Raw genomic sequence first — 21614 nt, 5'->3', positions numbered from 1 at the left:
TAGCGATTGAGATAGATATTTTTAAAAAACATTTAACACACTAATGGGACCCCCTAAGTTACCTCTGCTAACTTTATACATTTTCTGTTAAAATTTGGTTGTTTTAACATATTTGGTTCATTGTTAATTCAACTGTGTCACATTTTTATGTTTCTTAAAGGCGCAGTAGCGTTTTTTATATAGCTTGTAAATTTATTTAAAAGTTTTTTCCAAGCTTGCTAGTGTTATTGCTAGTCTGTTTAAACATGTCTGACACAGATGAATCTGTTTGTTCACTATGTTTAAAGGCCAATGTGGAGCCCAATAGAAATTTGTGCACTCAATGTATAGATGTTACTTTGAATAAAAGTCAAACTTTATATGTTAAAAAAATATCACCAGACAACGAGGGGAAAGTTATGCCGACTAACTGTCCTCACGTGTCAGTACCTTCGCCTCCCGCTCAGGAGGTGCGTGATATTGTGGCGCCAAGTACATCAGGGCGGCCCATACAAATCACTTTGCAAGACATGGCTAATGTTATGACTGAAGTACTATCTAAATTGCCAGAATTAAGAGGTAAACGCGATAACTCTGGGGTAAGAACAGAGTGCACTGATAATAGTAGAGCCATGTCTGATACTGCGTCACAATTTGCAGAACATGAGGACGGAGAGCTTCATTCTGTGGGTGACGGATCTGATCCAAGTAAACTGGATTCAGAGATTTCAAATTTTAAATTTAAGCTTGAGAACCTCCGTGTATTACTAGGGGAGGTATTAGCGGCTCTGAATGATTGTAACACGGTTGCAATTCCAGAGAAAGTATGTAGGCTGGATAAATATTTTGCGGTACCGGCGTGTACTGACGTTTTTCCTATACCTAAAAGGCTTACAGAAATTGTTAACAAGGAGTGGGATAGACCCGTGTGCCCTTTTCACCCCCTCCTATATTTAGAAAAATGTTTCCAATAGACGCCACCACACGGGACCTATGGCAGACGGTCCCTAAGGTGGAGGGAGCAGTTTCTACTCTGGCTAAGCGCACCACTATCCCGGTGGAGGATAGCTGTGTTTTTTCAGATCCAATGGATAAAAAGTTAGAGGGTTACCTTAAGAAAATGTTTGTTCAGCAAGGTTTTATATTACAACCCCTTGCATGCATCGCGCCTGTCACTGCTGCGGCGGCATTCTGGTTTGAGTCTCTGGAAGAGACCCTTAGCACAGCTCCATTGGATGAGATTATGAACAAGCTTAAAGCCCTTAAGCTAGCTAATTCATTTATTTCTGATGCCGTAGTACACTTAACCAAACTTACGGCTAAGAACTCCGGATTCGCCATTCAAGCGGGCAGAGCGCTGTGGCTTAAATCCTGGTCAGCTGATGTGACTTCTAAATCTAAATTGCTTAATATTCCTTTCAAAGGGCAGACATTATTCGGGCCCGGCTTGAAAGAAATTATCGCTGACATTACTGGAGGTAAGGGCCATGCCCTGCCTCAAGACAGGGCCAAACCAAAGGCTAAACAGTCTAATTTTCGTGCCTTTCGTAATTTCAAGGCAGGAGCAGCATCAACTTCCTCCGCTCCAAGACAGGAAGGAACTGTTGCTCGCTACAGACAGGGCTGGAAACCTAACCAGTCCTGGAACATGGGCAAGCAGGCCAGAAAACCTGCTGCTGCCCCTAAGACAGCATGAAGTGAGGGCCCCCGATCCGGAAACGGATATAGTGGGGGGCAGACTTTCTCTCTTTGCCCAGGCTTGGGCAAGAGATGTCCAGGATCCCTGGGCGTTGGAAATCATATCTCAGGGATATCTTCTGGACTTCAAAGCTTCTCCTCCACAAGGGAGATTTCATCTTTCAAGGTTATCAGCAAACCAGATAAAGAAAGAGGCGTTTCTACGCTGTGTACAAGACCTCTTACTAATGGGAGTGATCCACCCAGTTCCGCGGTCGGAACACGGGCAAGGATTCTATTCAAATCTGTTTGTAGTTCCCAAAAAAGAGGGAACCTTCAGACCAATCTTGGACTTAAAGATCCTAAACAAATTTCTAAGAGTTCCATCGTTCAAAATGGAAACTATTCGAACCATCTTACCCATGATCCAAGAGGGTCAGTACATGACCACAGTGGATTTAAAGGATGCCTACCTTCACATACCGATTCACAAGGATCATTACCGGTATCTAAGATTTTCCTTCCTAAACAGGCATTACCAGTTTGTAGCTCTTCCCTTCGGGTTAGCTACGGCTCCAAGAATCTTTACAAAGGTTCTGGGCTCTCTTCTGGCGGTACTAAGACCGCGAGGCATAGCGGTAGCTCCGTACCTAGACGACATTCTGATACAAGCGTCAAGTTTCCAAACTGCCAAGTCTCATACAGAGTTAGTTCTGGCATTTCTAAGGTTGCATGGGTGGAAGGTGAATGTAGAAAAGAGTTCTCTATTGCCACTCACAAGAGTTCCCTTTCTAGGGACTCTTATAGATTCTGTAGAAATGAAAATTTACCTGACGGAGGACAGGTTATCAAAACTTCTAAATGCTTGCCGTGTCCTTCATTCCATTCAACACCCGTCAGTGGCTCAGTGCATGGAGGTAATCGGCTTAATGGTAGCGGCAATGGACATAGTACCATTTGTGCGCCTGCATCTCAGACCGCTGCAATTGTGCATGCTAAGTCAGTGGAATGGGGATTACTCAGATTTGCCCCCTCTGCTAAATCTGGATCAAGAGACCAGAGATTCTCTTCTTTGGTGGCTTTCTCGGCCACATCTGTCCAAGGGGATGCCCTTCCACAGGCCAGATTGGACGATTGTAACAACAGACGCCAGCCTTCTAGGTTGGGGCGCAGTCTGGAATTCCCTGAAGGCTCAGGGATCATGGACTCAGGAGGAGAGACTCCTTCCAATAAACATTCTGGAATTAAGAGCAATTTTCAATGCTCTTCTGGCTTGGCCTCAGTTAGCAACTCTGAGGTTCATCAGGTTTCAGTCGGACAACATCACGACTGTGGCTTACATCAACCATCAAGGAGGAACAAGGAGTTCCCTAGCGATGATGGAAGTCTCAAAGATAATTCGCTGGGCAGAGTCTCACTCTTGCCACCTGTCAGCGATCCACATCCCAGGCGTGGAGAACTGGGAGGCGGATTTTCTAAGTCGCCAGACCTTTCATCCGGGGGAGTGGGAACTTCATCCAGAGGTGTTTGCCCAACTGCTTCATCATTGGGGCAAACCAGATCTGGATCTCATGGCGTCTCGCCAGAACGCCAAGCTTCCTTGTTACGGATCCAGGTCCAGGGACCCGGGAGCAGTGCTGATAGATGCTCTAACAGCACCTTGGGTCTTCAACATGGCTTATGTGTTTCCACCTTTCCCGATGCTTCCTCGATTGATTGCCAGGATCAAACAGGAGAGAGCATCGGTGATTCTAATAGCGCCTGCGTGGCCACGCAGGACCTGGTATGCAGATCTAGTGGACATGTCGTCCTGTCCACCATGGTCTCTGCCTCTGAGACAGGACCTTCTGATTCAGGGTCCTTTCAAACATCCAAATCTAATTTCTCGGAGGCTGACTGCATGGAGATTGAACGCTTGATTCTATCAAAGCGTGGATTCTCGGAGTCAGTGATTGATACCTTAATACAGGCTAGGAAACCTGTTACCAGGAAAATTTACCTTAAAATATGGCGTAAATACTTATATTGGTGCGAATCCAAGAGTTACTCATGGAGTAAGGTTAGGATTCCTAGGATATTGTCTTTTCTACAAGAGGGTTTAGAAAAGGGTGTATCTGCTAGTTCGTTAAAGGGACAGATTTCAGCTCTTTCTAACCTTTTACACAAACGTCTGGCAGAAGTTCCAGACGTTCAGGCTTTTTGTCAGGCTTTGGCTAGGATTAAGCCTGTGTTTAAGACTGTTGCTCCGCCGTGGAGCTTAAACTTAGTTCTTAACGTTCTGCAAGGTGTTCCGTTTGAACCCCTTCATTCCATCAATATCAAGCTGTTATCTTGGAAAGTTCTGTTTTTAATGGCTATTTCCTCGGCTCGAAGAGTCTCTGAGTTATCGGCCTTACATTGTGATTCTCCTTATCGGATTTTTCATTCAGACAAGGTAGTTCTGCGTACTAAACCTGGGTTCTTACCTAAGGTAGTCACTAACAAGAATATCAATCAAGAGATTGTTGTTCCATCATTGTGCCCTAACCCTTCTTCAAAGAAGGAACAACTTTTGCACAATCTGGACGTCGTCTGTGCCCTGAAATTTTATTTGCAGGCAACTAAAGATTTTCGTCAAACTTCTTCCCTGTTTGTCGTTTATTCTGGACAGAGGAGAGGTCAAAAAGCTTTGGCTACCTCTCTCTCTCTTTTTGGCTCCGTAGCATAATACGTTTAGCCTATGAGACTGCTGGACAGCAGTCTCCTGAAAGGATTACAGCTCATTCTACTAGAGCTGTGGCTTCCACTTGGGCCTTTAAGAATGAGGCCTCTGTTGAACAGATTTGCAAGGCTGCAACTTGGTCTTCACTTCACACTTTTTCAAAATTTTACAAATTTGACACTTTGGCTTCTTCGGAGGCTGTTTTTGGGAGAAAGGTTCTACAGGCAGTGGTTCCTTCCGTGTAAAGATCCTGCCTGTCCCTCCCGTCATCCGTGTACTTTTAGCTTTGGTATTGGTATCCCATAAGTAATGGATGACCCGTGGACTGACTACACTTAACAGGAGAAAATATAATTTATGCTTACCTGATAAATTCATTTCTCCTGTAGTGTAGTCAGTCCACGGCCCTGTTTTTACGGCAGGTCTAAATTTTAATTAAACTCCAGTCACCACTGCACCCTATAGTTTCTCCTTTCTCGTATGGTTTCGGTCGAATCACTGGATATGACGTAGAGGGGAGGAGCTATATAGCAGCTTTGCTTGGGTGATCCTCTTGCACTTCCTGTTAGGGAGGAGTTATAATCCCATAAGTAATGGATGACCCGTGGACTGACTACACTACAGGAGAAATGAATTTATCAGGTAAGCATAAATTATATTTTTTCAGGGGGTCACAACAAGAGCCGGCCAAAGGAGAAGAGGAGAAGGCCCCATATACGGAGTGTGTTATATTGTTTGTAAATAGGTGAGGCGTTGTGGTAGATAGTAATGAAATCCCCTATAGTTGGGATTAACTCCATAACCCTGCAATACCAGTACGTTGTGCACGCACCTGGTCCTAGACATTTGAACAATTAGGCTGTGAGCTCTGTGTGTGAGTATGTGCCTCCCATTTTCCCTATTAAGCAGTTTTAGAATGGGATATGCTTGTGGTAATATCTGTCCATACGTGAGTAGCAAATTTATCGTTCCATATGTTGGATGTATGTACATACATTTTTAATTCTTATTTCTCAATGTATCACATTTATATAGTGTTTTGCACTCCAATATTCAACCACTTGATCACTTAACTTGAATTTTTCAGGATTATTTGCTTTGTTTAACAATACTGTCACTTTGGTTTGTGTGGTTGTCATGACTACTATTTTGGCATTTTTTTGTCTTAATTAGGGGAAGGGGTTATCACTTTGTTTGCCTTTTTATACTGCATGTATTGCCATTTCACTTTTGTCTGAGTAAGGGGATACTTTGTCTCCGAAACGTTACATTAAATGTTTGGTGTTTGAAAAGTCCAGTGAGTGCAAGTTTTTGCTATCATTATATATATATATATATATATATATATCCTAAAGCAGTAGAATAAAAAAAAAACATAATTACATGCAGATTACAGACACACGCCTAGATTTAGAGTTCTGCGGTAGCCGTCAAAAGCAGCATTAAGGGCTCCTAACGCTGCTTTTGGCCGCCCGCTGGTATTTAGAGTCAGCCAGGAAAGGGTCTAACACTCACTTTCCAGCCGTGACTTTTCCATACCGCAGATCCCCTTTACGCCAATTGTGTATCCTATCTTTTCAATGGGATCTTCCTAACGCCGGTATTTAGAGTCTTGGCTGAAGTGAGCAGTAGACCCTCTACCGACAAGACTCCAGCCGCAGAAAAAAGTCAGTAGTTAAGAGCTTTATGGGCTAACGCTGGTTTATAAAGCTCTTAACTACTGTGCTCTAAAGTACACTAACACCCATAAACTACCTATGTACCCCTAAACCGAGGCCCCCCCGGATCGCCGCCACTATAATAAATATTTTTAACCACTAGTCTGCCGACCGCACACCGCTGCCACCTACATTATCCCTATGAACCCCTAATCTGCTGCCCCTAACATCGCCGACACCTACATAATATTTATTAACCCCTAATCTGCCCCCCCCAACTTTGCCGCTACCTTACCTAAACTTATTAACCCCTAATCTGCCGACCGGACCTCACCGCTACTCTAATAAATGTATTAACCCCTAAAGCTAAGTCTAACCCTAACACCCCCCTAAGTTAAATATCATTTTAATCTAACGAAATAAATTAAATATTATTAACTAAAGTCTTCCTATTTAAAGCTAAATACTTATCTGTAAAATAAACCCTAATATAGCTACAATATAACGAATAATTATATTGTAGCTATTTTAGGATTTATATTTATTTTACAGGCAACTGTATTTATTTAAACTAGGTACAATAGCTATTAAATAATTATTTACTATTTAATAGCTACCTAGTTAAAATAATTACAAAATTACCTGTAAAATAAATCCTAACCTAAGTTACAATTAAACCTAACTCTACAATATCAATAAATAAATTGCAGGGTTTTTTTTCAGCCCAAACTGCCCCATTGTTTCCTATGGGGGAATCGTGCACGAGCACATTTTTCCAGCTAGCCGCTACCGTAAGCAACGCTGGTATTGAGAGTTGAAGTGGTGGTAAATATGCCTGTACACTCCCGTTTTGGAGCCTAACGCAGCCCTTCAGAGAACTCTAAATACCAGCATTGTTTAGAAGCAGAGCTAGAAAAAAAGACGCGTAGCTAACGCATCCCTTTTGCGGCAAAACTCTAAATCTAGGTGTAAGAAAATAAAAATATTATTATTCCTTTTTATTATAATAATCACATTCTTTACATACAAACTGTTATATTGTCTTAAAAAACCACAAAGACACTACTTTTGTATAGAGTCAGGAACTACCCTATAATTAAAAATTATACCTGCATATTGAATGATATAATCAGCAAAAAATAGTTAAGGGGGTTTAGGTTCTGTGTACTTGTTACAGTATTGAACAAACTAGTTATCAGTGCTAGACTAAAAGAAGTGCACACCTTTCAAGCACTCAAGTTCCTTTAAGGCTAAGTTGAGAGCAATGCTACTCTGGCAGAGAATGGAAGTTTTTTTTTAAATATAACTTTTATTTCAGTAAATAATATTAAAAATAGACGTAAACATTAAAAACACAACCATACTTTGAGGATGGTATAGGAGAATGTGCTGGATATAAATACAGTTGGGCTGAACAGTAAGGCTGCTAGGATAGGCTTAGGATGTGGGTGTTAATCCGTAGTCTATCATCAAGTCATTACTGGTTAAATTATAGGGGTTGTGCTAGGAAATATGGTTTGCCTCACTAATTGACTGGATAGTAGCGGCAATCTGCTGTGGTCCTGGGCAATAATGGCTAGAGAAACTGTGTCAGACAATATATTGGATGTAGCTTGCATGTATAACAATATAACAGAGGTTATCACTTAATAATAAGGCAAGATAAGCTTTGCAGCTACAAAAAAAATTGACAATGGTGTATGTGAATATTTCACTATTCCCTTATATGTATATAATGGCTATTCCCCACTCGCGGAGGTAAAATTCCCAATAACAATTTATCCAGTCATAGTGAATAAAATAATGCACTGAAATATATACTAGCACCCCTCAGTACCAGCCCAAAACCTCAGTTATTGATATTGAGAATAAATCTCCCTTATAGTGTGCATAGGTGCAAATCAAGTTAGGATCATGTCAGTTCATGCGCATACATTTGCAGCGTGTTCTGATAATTATAGATATTATAATACCAGAAAGTGATTTATAGTTGCGCTCTATGCATAAAAGATAAATATGAGGCTGTGTTAATCCATATATTGTGATATGTTCCACTGGGTCACTCTCTTGGCTCTGATTTCCTCGGGCCTGGAGTTTCCTTCCTCTCTTGGGAGGATTGGGGGCTTAGAGCCTCCTTACAGCTGTTTTGAGCGGTTTGGCCTTCTGAGGCTCTGGGATTGTCCTTGGACTTGTTTCTGCTGTGGTTCTCTTCTTGAGACCTTTCAGACTTTATCCGTTCCTCGGGTTCCTTCGGGGAACCTGGTTCACTTTGAGAGTTGGTTCCTTTTTAGGGACATGGCTTGTGTGGTCTCCTTGAGCTTGCCTGGCTGGAGGTAGGTTCTGAGATCTGTTGTTCTCTCTGATCTTGGGGGCGCATTGGTCCTCGTTGAGGTTCTGGTTTCTTCTTTTATTTTGAGACCTATGTGAAGGTCTGGCGATTTTGGTTGCCTAGAGTAGTGTGCCTTCTTTAGTGGAGGTCTAGCACTCTACATTTTGGTAGATTTTTTGTTGGGTAGTGGTTTCAGGCCTGGTGTCCTCAGAATAGGCCGCCTATTGTACCCTCCCATTTTGGCATCCAGTGTCCTCTATAGCTTGGGTATTGTTTTCCCAAAAGTAATGAATGCAGCTGTGGACTCTTTCCATTAGGAAGAAAACATAAATTATGCTTACCTGATAATTTTCTTTCCTTCCAATGAAAAGAGTCCACAGCTGCATTCATTACTTTTGGGAACTAAGATCCTGGCCACCAGGAGGAGGCAAAGACACCCCAGCCAAAGGCTGCCAAGGAAGGTCTAATTTTGGATGGTAGGCAGAAGTAAGGAAACTGTAAGATTTACAAAAAAATATTTCTATGATTGAAATTCTGTAAACTGTGCACCTCTGTCCGAGACTATACCTTCAGGAAGACTATGTAAAGGAAAAATGTATCTCAAAAAGTAAATGGCAGTTCTCTAGCTGACAGAAACCAATTTGTAAGCACAATATTAAACATATTTGAGAATCTGTCAACCACCACCATAATTAATTATACATTTATGCATCATACTAGAATGACCATTAGAGTGTGGAAGATCAACAATAAAATCTATAGAGATATGTGTCAAAGGTTTTTGGGGAACAGGCCTCTGTTTACCTGCTAGCAGTTTTACCTGTTGCACTGTGTTATGGAAGTTTGTATCTCTTCATGCTTTTAACTTTGATACAATAATTTTTTTTTTTTACCTTATTGGATGAACCGGCTTTGTATCTTCAAGTGCAGGGGCATGTGTGGTTAATGGCTGTAATAACCCTGCCGCTTTACAAGTACTTTGTTGTGATCTTGCACAAACGGGGAAAGATAGAACAATATTTTTCACCTAATCCTGCAATTTTTTAAATAAAATAACTGCAATTAGCAGTTATGAGGTTTTAAAGTTGGTGGGTGTGGGGTCTTAGAAAAGAAAAAAAAAAAAAATGGCACTGAAAAGTGCCTTTACATAGCGGTCTATGGGAACTGTGAGTTCCCAGTAAATACATATGTATATGCTTATATACATATATATTTATGTGTTAATATGTGTATAAACAAATATTAACTCATAATTACAAATGTATTTAGTCATATACATAGAGGTAGAGACGAGTGCACTCTCATAAACAGGATACACTTGCCCGGGTGCTGAGTAAAATTTCAAATATATGTTAAAGGAAACAGCATTCACTGGACTTGACTTCAAAAGTGTTCTTTATTCCAGTGAGTTTTCGGAGCTTGCACCCCTTTATCAGACCCTGATATAAATCCCTGATATGTGTATAAACAAATATTAACACATAAATACATATGTATATAGTCATATACTTATATATATTTACACTTTGCTGCCCATCCCTGTGCGACTTACACCCTTCACTTCACTAGGTTATCATGCCGCGTCTCACGTCTCACGGCATGAGAACGAGGCTCCCATTGGAGCCTATGGAAGCACACTCTATTGAGTATTATTTTTTTATGTATATGGGTATGGTTTATTTACCTCATGGGAAATTTTACATAAACATTCCATATTTGTTTTCAGGGACTTGTGTTTTGTCTCCCTTTATGGATCTACAATATACTCCTATACCTTAACCTCTGTTTCAGTACTAGTTTGGCTGTCTGTTGCTTTTTTGCTGGTGACGAGTGTCTATTGCTATGTATAATTTTTTAACACATTTTAGACACTCTATAGCTATGTTATGGGCACTTGTTAAGTTTGTGTATATATATATATATATATATATATATATATATATATATATATATATATATATATATATATATATTTATATATATATGTGCACAAGGGAAATATATATGTGCACAAGGGAAAACAGCGCTTAAAGAATTCTATTCTAAGACAAGTAACATGTTAAAACATACATAAAACAGAGAAAAACTGCAAAGCACATAAAATGTGAAATAGGTAATAGTATAAGTCCACTATTGACTTTCTGATAATGTGTGTCCCCTTACCAGAATCTACCTCAATCTGATGAGGTAAGTTGCCGCACTGCAAGGAGTAATAGGGTTCCGGTACAGGTGTGTCCGATATACAGATGAATATCTTTTATAGTTTCATCCACCTTTTGAAGTATGTAGTAACAGAATAGCTCAAATCCAGTTCTTTTCCTCCAAAGTTACTCAAATATGGCATCCACCACTTGGAGTATGTAGGTACAGACTGATAGAATGGCTTCTGTTTGGCTCAATTAATACAGATGTGGTCAGAAACAGAAGAAAAAAAACTCTAAAAGCCTTCTCCTTTCTCTTCAATATCTCAGCCGTATATCGGACACACCTGTACCGGAACCCTATTACCCCTTGCAGTGCGGCAACTTACCTCATCAGATTGAGGTAGATTCTGTTAAGGGGACACAGATTATCAGAAAGTCATTAGTGGACTTATACTATTACCTATTTCACATTTTATGTGCTTTGCCGTTTTTCTCTGTTTTATGTATGTTTTAAAATGTTATTTGTCTTAGAATAGAATTCTTTAAGCGCTGTTTTCCCTTGTGCACATTTTTAATTTATTCACTTATTGGTGAATTAAATTCACAGATAATGTATATGTCTTTTAGCAGCTGCTAATTATTCTTCCCCCAATCAGCGCAACCTTTGGTGCTGCTTGTTCTCAGATCAGTCCTCTGATCTGTAACATTCTACTCGCCTCCATATATATTTGCTGATACATATGGCTATGAGACAGAATCCTTTACATTACTCCTTTGCTGTTTTCTGCGTGTCAGTATTTTTGGTGTGCTTAGTTTGAATTTTGCGTGTCGGTCTTTAGGTTTACATGCGTCACAGTTTCCCACATCGGATTAACGATTGTTGGGTTAGCACACGTCCCTTTAGTCTTTATATAGTTCTTACGCATGTCGGCCTATTTAGGCACATCAGATTAGCTCACGTTCATCCTTAACTATGCACACGTTGGGTTTTTGGTGCGCAGAAATATTTTTAGCTGTTTTTTCACGCTTGTTATTTCTTTCTGTTTTTCATTATCTGCCCTAGCATATTATGTCAATGAGGCCTATTTATTAAAGGTCTGTCGGACCTGATCCGACAGTGCGGATCAGGTCCGCCAGACCTCGCTGTATGCGGAGAGCAATATGCTCTCTGTATTCAGCATTGCACCAGCAGCTCTTGTGAGCTGCTGGTGCAATGCCGCCCCCTGCAGATTCACAGCCAATCGGCCGCCAGCAGGGGGTGTCAATCAACCCGATCGTACTCGATCGGGTTTAATTCTGGTGATTGCTTTCCACCTCCTCAAAGCAGGAGGACAGGTTATGGAGCAGCGTTCTTTAGCTGAAGGCTCACCAGAAACATGGGGCGTCAAGCTCCATCCGGAGCTTGATAGCTATGTCCCATAGTCTCCTGCTTTGTTTTGCAGTTCTGCTTAGCACGTATTGTGCCTGTGAATTTATCTGGCGCCTTTGTTCTTTCTTTCTTTACAGATATTGCGTACCTAAAGAGGCTGACCACCTTTTAACAAAGAGCTGCCTTGGATTTTATACAGTGACCTTGGGGATTTGAATATTACAGTTGATTTGGACACTTTTTATCTTGTATGTATATTACACTCGAGAGAGCCCTCTAGTGGCTATTTGTGTACGTAAGAGCACTAGAGAAGTCGTCAGTAATCCTGATTGCCCCAGCATGACCTTGCAGGATTTGGTATGCAGATCAGGTTCAGATGCCCAGCTGTCCTCCTTGGCCTCTTCCTCTGTGGTAAGAACTTCTGTTTCAAGGTTCATGTTTCCATCTGGATCTCAAGTCTCTGAACTTGATATCATGGAAATTGAACGTTTAGCCCTTAGACATAGGGGTTTCTCTGATTCTATGATTTAAACCTTGATTCAGGCTCTTAGGCTGTAACTAGAATACTCTATCACAAGGTCTGGAAGGCCTTTTTTTCTTGGTGTATCTTGGTTTTTCCTGGCATTTTTTTTAGAATTCACAGGATTTTGCCGTTTTTGCTGAATGGTCTGAATAAGGCCCCATGTGCCAGTTCTTTGAAGGGTCAGATTTTTGCTCTTTCAGTTTTGTTCCACAGGAAGATTGCTAATCTTCCTGATATTCATAGTTTTGCTCAGGCTCTAGTACGTATAAAACCTGTAATCAAGGCAATTTCTCGAAAAAGGAATCTTAACTTGGTATTAACAGTCTTGCAGGCTCATCCTGTTGAGTCTATGCATAAGATGGATATTAAACTACTTTCTTGGAAAGTGTTACCACTAGGGTTGCACCGATACCATTTTTTTAAGACCAAGTACAAGTACCGATATTTTTTTTCAGGTACTCGCCGATACCAATTACCGATACTTTTTTGTCATGTGACAGTTTCCCAAGAGCAATACAGAGACTAATGATTTAGCTACTCTCACAGACACACACACTCTCACACAGACACACACACTCTCACACAGACACACACTCTCACACAGACACACATAGTTACTCTCACACAGACACACACTCTCTCACACAGACACACTCTCTCACACAGACACACACTCTCACACAGACACACACACTCTCACACAGACACACACTCTCTCACACAGACACACACTCTCTCACACAGACACACACTCTCTCACACAGACACACTTTGTTGAAGGAACAGCAATGCACTACTGGGGGCTAGCTCAACAAGTTAAGTGAGCAAATGACAGGATGAATATATGTGCAGCCACCATCAGCTAGCTCCCAGTAGCGTATTTCTGCTAATGAGCATATAATAATATGTGTTTCAAGAAAGAATACCAAAAACACAACTCTGAATAATTTTGACTTTACTGTCCCTTTTATCAGTGTATAAAATTCAGAAGGAGTTTGCTTGGAATAAAATCTTTGAGAGGATTGAAGAGGTACTGCCAATGCCTAACCATGCTAGGGTTGAAGAAACCAAGCATGCTACCGTGACACAATATAATAAATCAGCTGCAAAATCATGATTTACACTGAAAGGGACGTAGAAGTCTCTAAAAAAAAAATAGCTTAATTTTATGATATAAAATCCTGTCCAGAAAGCCAATAAAAAAAATGTATTCATGTACAATGTATTAAGTTCTACACAAGTACACATGCCCAGCTTCACAAATTCAAAGGTTGATTTTACCAGTTTTTGTAAGGGTAGCTGTTCCCTTTGAAAGCCAGAAGGTTTTCAAAAATGAACATTTATAGGATCATGAGAAATGAATTTGCTCTTAAAAAGAGTATCTTTGCTCCAAAAGAGAGACATGTTAGAGGTGAAATATTTTTTAACAGGCAAATTAACACACTGCATCACAAAATTAAACAGGGCTATAAATATTAAGAATTAATATAGGGAGAATTGCTTGTTTCAAAATTACTGAATTTAAATTTGTTCTGTATACCTTACAGAGCTAAATATATTTAGAAAATATGGTCTAATATTTACCAGTCCATAACCATATTTTACAAAATGTATAAAATATAAATATAACATATAAAACAGTGGCCTGAAAAGCACTGCAGCATTCTGGAAGTGGAACTTTGACTTCATACATTTAATTTAACTTTTATTTGATAAGCAAAAAAACAAACCGTTTTTGTTTAAAAATAAAATGCTCTAAGCAAAGAGACCTTTTTATTTAATACTTAGCTACAGTCTCCTTTTTTAGCTTGTGCCATATTTTGACATGTATGAAAAACGTATGTAACGTTTTGTAGATAACTTGCTGCCAAAAATCGTATATCACTGACACTGATATAAATATGCAATTGCATTGAATATGAAACAAGCATACGTTCGTTTAAATTAGATTGGGACTACAATTATGCCCAATTTTTGCTGTTACACAAGTTTATGCATATACTGATCATCATTATAGATCAGCTTACCTCAAACCTCCACGCGCCGTTGCTCTATTGTGCTCTCTCACTGGGTCCGCCCACCCCCTGTAGCGTGTTCTCCTGAAACAATTTGTGTTAGCGTGGCAGCGTGTCTACACTAAGGGCAGAAGTAAAGGCAAAAGCTCCCTTGAATCACGTCCCTCCTTCCCACAACGCAGCTCCAAAAGTATCGGTAGAGGTATCGGAGCATTTTGCACGAGTACAAGTACTTGTGCAAATGCTAAGTATCGGCACTGATACCGATACTAGTATCGGTATCGGTGCATCCCTAGTTACCACTTTTGGCTATTTTTTCTGCTAGAAGAGTTTCTGGGTTATCTGCTCTTTCTTTTGATTCTCCTTATCTGATTTTTCATCAGGATAAGGTTGTTTTACGGACTTCATTTGATTTCTCTCTCTCTCTCTAACTCTCTCTCTCTCTCTCTCTCTCTCTCTCTCTCTCTCTCTCTCTCTCTCTCTCTGTCTGTCTATCATATTGATATAAAGTCAAAATTAAAATGTTAGATTTTTTTTCATACTTGCTGGCAAATGCATTATGCAATCTAATTTGAGCTGTTAAACATAAAGGCCTAGATTACAAGAGGAGTGCAAAAGTATTAATACTATTAAGCTCTAACACCACTCAAGTAAAATCAATAGATCTCTTATTCTTGCACTCATAAGTTTAAAATTGTTCAAGCAAAAGCCTTAGGCACACTAACATCTGGAGGTCTGATAGAACGGCTGCAGTAAATCTTTTTCCTCATTTATTTCTATGGGACACGCTACAAAACCCTGTTCTGTATTGCACTAACCCGAAAATCTATGAAATCCAAAGATACGTTAAGAAATAGTTTAAATAGCATTGTTCACTGAAAAGAACGTGTTATTTTAATTAGGGTTGCACCGATACCATTTTTTTAAGACCAAGTACAAGTACCGATACTTTTTTTCAGGTACTCGCTGATACCAATTACCGATACTTTTTTGTCATGTGACAGTTTCCCAAGAGCAATACAGAGACTAATGATTTAGCTACTCTCACAGACACACACACTCTCACACAGACACACACACTCTCACACAGACACACACTCTCACACAGACACACATAGTTACTCTCACACAGACACACACTCTCTCACACAGACACACACTCTCACACAGACACACACTCTCTCACACAGACACACACTCTCTCACACAGACACACTTTGTTGAAGGAACAGCAATGCACTACTGGGGGCTAGCTCAACAAGTTAAGTGAGCAAATGACAGGATGAATATATGTGCAGCCACCATCAGCTAGCTCCCAGTAGCGTATTTCTGCTAATGAGCATATAAAAATATGTGTTTCAAGAAAGAATACCAAAAACACAACTCTGAATAATTTTGACTTTACTGTCCCTTTTATCAGTGTATAAAATTCAGAAGGAGTTTGCTTGGAATAAAATCTTTGAGAGGATTGAAGAGGTACTGCCAATGCCTAACCATGCTAGGGTTGAAGAAACCAAGCATGCTACCGTGACACAATATAATAAATCAGCTGCAAAATCATGATTTACACTGAAAGGGACGTAGAAGTCTCTAAAAAAAAAATAGCTTAATTTTATGATATAAAATCCTGTCCAGAAAGCCAATAATAAAAAGGTATTCATGTACAATGTATTAAGTTCTACACAAGTACACATGCCCAGCTTCACAAATTCAAAGGTTGATTTTACCAGTTTTTGTAAGGGTAGCTGTTCCCTTTGAAAGCCAGAAGGTTTTCAAAAATGAACATTTATAGGATCATGAGAAATGAATTTGCTCTTAAAAAGAGTATCTTTGCTCCAAAAGAGAGACATGTTAGAGGTGAAATATTTTTTAACAGGCAAATTAACACACTGCATCACAAAATTAAACAGGGCTATAAATATTAAGAATTAATATAGGGAGAATTGCTTGTTTCAAAATTACTGAATTTAAATTTGTTCTGTATACCTTACAGAGCTAAATATATTTAGAAAATATGGTCTAATATTTACCAGTCCATAACCATATTTTACAAAATGTATAAAATATAAATATAACATATAAAACAGTGGCCTGAAAAGCACTGCAGCATTCTGGAAGTGGAACTTTGACTTCATACATTTAATTTAACTTTTATTTGATAAGCAAAAAAACAAACCGTTTTTGTTTAAAAATAAAATGCTCTAAGCAAAGAGACCTTTTTATTTAATACTTAGCTACAGTCTCCTTTTTTAGCTTGTGCCATATTTTGACATGTATGAAAAACGTATGTAACGTTTTGTAGATAACTTGCTGCCAAAAATCGTATATCACTGACACTGATATAAATATGCAATTGCATTGAATATGAAACAAGCATACGTTCATTTAAATTAGATTGGGACTACAATTATGCCCAATTTTTGCTGTTACACAAGTTTATGCATATACTGATCATCATTATAGATCAGCTTACCTCAAACCTCCACGCGCCGTTGCTCTATTGTGCTCTCTCACTGGGTCCGCCCACCCCCTGTAGCGTGTTCTCCTGAAACAATTTGTGTTAGCGTGGCAGCGTGTCTACACTAAGGGCAGAAGTAAAGGCAAAAGCTCCCTTGAATCACGTCCCTCCTTCCCACAACGCAGCTCCAAAAGTATCGGTAGAGGTATCGGAGCATTTTGCACGAGTACAAGTACTTGTGCAAATGCTAAGTATCGGCACCGATACCGATACTAGTATCGGTATCGGTGCATCCCTAATTTTAATATATACCTAGATAGCTATATCTATTAATAGATAGACTGATACACGTCTATATGTATTTCTATTTCTCTTTCTATCTAAATGCTGTAACTATTTCATCCATTCATTTGCTTTTAATCTAGCTGTTTGCTTCCAGGAGAGTGCCAGACTTTCTGTGTGTTGTGTTAATAATTTTGGTTTCTAATTTCCCCTATTGGCTTTGCACCCATGCTTGTCTGGGATTAACTGCCCGAGTCACTGAAAGCTGTGCAGCTAGCTATGAGTCCTGATGAGCACCTAGGGCTGTGAGTTGTGCATGGTCATAGGATGTGTACGTAGTCTGGTTTGAGAGTGTAGTCTATTTCCATGTTTTATATATGTTTTTTGTTTTCTTGTTTTAAAAAGCATTATTACATTACAGCATTTTTTTTTTAACCTATATTAATATATAGGTTTGAAAAATGATTTAAAGTAAGAATTATAAATACTTTATATTTTTATATCAATTAAAATTAACAAAATTTAAAGTGAGTGAAATGAATTCTAAATCAAGTCCCTTTGCCTTAAACATCATCAATACTTCTAGGTACATGTGCACACTTTTTTTTTATTGAACTTTGCAAATAGAACTTGTTCTAAACATCTTGGAGAATTAACCATAGTTCTATGGATGTAGCAGCCCCAATTGCTTTTGTCTTTTTGTGTAATCCCAGAGAGACTCAATAATGTTGAGATCAGGGCTCGGGGGTGCCATAACTTTACTTTCAATACTCCTTTACACTGAAGATAGTTCTTAATAATTTTGGTTAAATGTTTGAGGTCATTGCCATGCTGCACAATAAGTTTGGGCTAATCAGATGGCTTCTTGATGGTATTGCATGATGGATAAATATCTGCCTGTACTTCTCAGCATTGAACAGACATTAATTCTGACCAAATCCCAGATTCTATTTTCAGAAATGCAGCCCCAAACTTGCAAAGACCCTCCTCCATGCTTTTCTGTTGCCTGCAGACACTCAATCTTGTACTGCTCTCCAGTCCTTCAACAAAGAAACTACCTTCTGCTACAGCCAAACATTCCAAATTTTAAATAATAATTTCAGAGCACCTGCTACCATTTTTCTGCACTCCAGTTCCTGTGTTTCCATGCATAGTCGAGTCATTTGGCCTTGTTTCCACATTGGATGTATGGATTTTTGACCTCAAGTCTTCCATGAAGACTACTTCTGACCAGACTTCTTTGGATAGTAGATTTGTGCACCAAAGTTTCACAGGTTTCAAACAGAAAGAAATATAACAATATATATTATATATCATATGTAGAAAACTTCCCTGCAGTTTGAAGCTGCCAATCTAAGTCTCTCCCCAGACCAATGTAGAATGTGCTTCATAATTTAGATGGTGGTGCTTATCTCCCACAGACCTCGACGTCGGAGAAAAGGTGAAGATCTCACAATAATCAAAAGTAATAAAACAATAGATTGACATGGTATTCAAACAACAGTTAAAACAGTGTAGTTAAATAAAAACTGAAATACAGCGTTAGCAATAGATGTAAATAGTTCTAAAATTTTCAGAATAAAGCTGCCTTTCTCAAGAGCAAAGTGCAAAGAACAGCTGGTTTCTTCCAATTCTGAGCTGATGGCACTGCTGGACATCTTCTGATTGCAAAAGGGAAGTAAGCACGATGTGCCTTTCATCCGCTGCACTATCCAAGCCCGACCACTGCATCTACAGTCCTCAACATTGCTTGTGTTTTTGTGCTTCTTCATAAAGCTTGGGCATCCTATCTGGAGACCCCTCTCTCCTTGACATTTCTGCCTGGGAGAGACCTTGATGAAACTGTATAACCTAACTGTATGCCTACAAAATTCCTGACTTTGTGCAAGTGTACCTTGGCGAACTGACGCTGTTTTGAAGGCAAAGGTGTTAACCTTGCATCTTGTTAATTGATAAAAATAAACTATTAGGATCTCTATTTGTTTAACTTTTCTTATTTTACAGCATATTTTTACACCTGCCTAAAATTTTTGCCCAGTAGTGTATGTATGTTTGGCAATACGTATGTTCATATACATACACATGCATACATACATACATATATATATATATATATATATATATATATATATATATATATATATATATATATATATATATATATATATATATATATATATATAGGAACAAACGTTTGCAATCACAGGTCTTTTTTTAAATTTTTAAAAAAGACCTGTGAGTGCAAACGTTTGTTCCTGCATACTGCCTTATCTTTGCACCCAGGCTGTCGACATTTGGTGGGTTAAACTGGATGATGTTTACATACAGTATATATATATATATATATATATATATATATATATATATATATATATATATACAGTATATATATATATATATATATATATATATATATATACAAATACAAAATTTGTTTTTTTAGCATACCTTACAAAAAGTTTAAATCCACATCTGGGAGTGCTGCCAATATGACCCAGTAATTACACAAACAAAGAGGTATCAGCGCACATCCATTTTACAAAGCACAACATATTTTTTACTGCTGCAAAAAATTGCCTGCAAATACATCAAGAGACAACTATTCTTTTTTAAATAATATTGGGAACTTAGTCACACAATATGGCCATATTCTGTTTAGCCAGTCACCACTTTCAAGGTGCCCCAATTTGACTGGTCCTACTCTACAGTCCTTATTGCAACAGAGGGCTGAAACATTCCTGCTTTTACTCTTCATAATAGAATGAGACTCCCTGGCTTTTTATTCAGAACTCTATAACACTGTTATGAGCACACCTGAACTTGGGTGGGGTGCTTAAACCAATGGGAGATGGTCTGTCTCCCTGGTAATTTTAAATACAAATACAAAATTTGTTTTTTTAGCACACCTTCCAAAAAGTTTAAATCCACATCTGGGAGTGCTGCCAATATGACCCAGTAATTACACAAAAAAAGAGGCTGTGTGACTAATTTCCCAATATTATTTAAAAAAGAATAGTTGTCTCTTGATGTATTTGCAGGCAATTCTCCCATTGGTTTAAGCACCCCACCCAAGTTCAGGTGTGCTCATAACAGTGTTATAGAGTTGTGAATAAAAAGCCAGGGAGTCTCATTCTATTATGAAGAGTAAAAGCAGGAATGTTTCAGCCCTCTGTGGCAATAAGGACTGTAGAGTAGGACCAGTCGAATTGGGGCACCTTGAAAGTGGTGACTGGCTAAGCAGAATATGGCCATATTGTGTGACTAAGTTCCCAATATTATTTAAAAAAGAATAGTTGTCTCTTGATGTATTTGCAGGCAATTTTTTGCAGCAGTAAAAAATATGTTGTGCTTTGTAAAATGGATGTGCGCTGATAACTCTTTGTTTGTGTAATTACTAGGTCATATTGGCAGCACTCCCAGATGTGGATTTAAACTTTTTGTATGGTGTGCTAAAAAAACTAATTCTGTATTTGTATTTAAAATTACCAGGGAGACTGACCATCTCCCATTGGTTTAAGCATCCCACCCAAGTTCAGGTGTGCTCATTACAGTGTTATAGAGTTGTGAATAAAAAGCCAGGGAGTCTCATTCTATTATGAAGAGTAAAAGCAGGAATGTTTCAGCCCTCTGTGGCATTAAGGACTGTAGAGTAGGACCAGTCGAATTGGGGCACCTTGAAAGTGGTGACTGGCTAAGCAGAATATGGCCATATTGTGTGACTAATTTCCCAATATTATTTAAAAAAGAATAGTTGTCTCTTGATGTATTTGCAGGCAATTTTTTACAGCAGTAAAAAATATGTTGTGCTTTGTAAAATGGATGTGCGCTGATACCTCTTTGTTTGTATACATACATATATATATATATATATATATATATATATATATATATATATATATATATATATATATATATATATATATATATATATAGGTATCCAAAACACCAGAACTCGCCCACAAAGGAAAACTGCCTGGGTGCAAATTTGTAGAAGATATGCAGCCAAAAGAAAATGCACTCTCAGGACTTTCATAAATAAGTTACTTTTATTTCTGTAACGTTTTCGGAGGTCTTGCCTCCTTCATCAGCATAAATAAAGTGAAAACAAACAAACTCTTAAATAGTGACATACTCACTCCAAATCATTTCAAACCACTATCTTCACTGGCGCCAAAATTACCGGTGTTGGACCGCATAGTGCGTTCCAAATGTGCTACATGGCGGAAGTAGTGCGCCAGACTACTTCCGGTTGTCAAAATTCTGAAGCCGTAATAACTCGACTTTTAGATGCCGATTTATTAAGCAGCGGATGCTGCTTATTCCGCGTGAGCCTTCTGGCTCGCCGGAAACAGGAGTTAAGAAGCAGCGATCTTAAGACCGATGCTCCTTAACTCATGTGGCGGACTGCAATTATCCCGATCAGATACGATCTGGGTGATTCACACCCCCTGCTAGCAGGCGATTGTCCACGAATATGCA

The 21614-nt window shown here is 38.9% G+C and overlaps 1 protein-coding gene across 1 annotated transcript in view; it reads left to right on the top strand.

Annotated features, from left to right (window-relative positions):
- PUDP (pseudouridine 5'-phosphatase) overlaps positions 1-21614 on the top strand; it is a 572865-nt gene that overhangs the window by 327749 nt on the left and 223502 nt on the right. The window lies entirely within an intron of this gene.

This window comes from Bombina bombina, chromosome 3, assembly GCF_027579735.1.
Source record: "Bombina bombina isolate aBomBom1 chromosome 3, aBomBom1.pri, whole genome shotgun sequence".
Taxonomy (NCBI): domain Eukaryota; kingdom Metazoa; phylum Chordata; class Amphibia; order Anura; family Bombinatoridae; genus Bombina; species Bombina bombina.
Note: the sequence above shows the minus strand (reverse complement) of the source record. Positions and strands in the feature narration are given on the sequence as shown.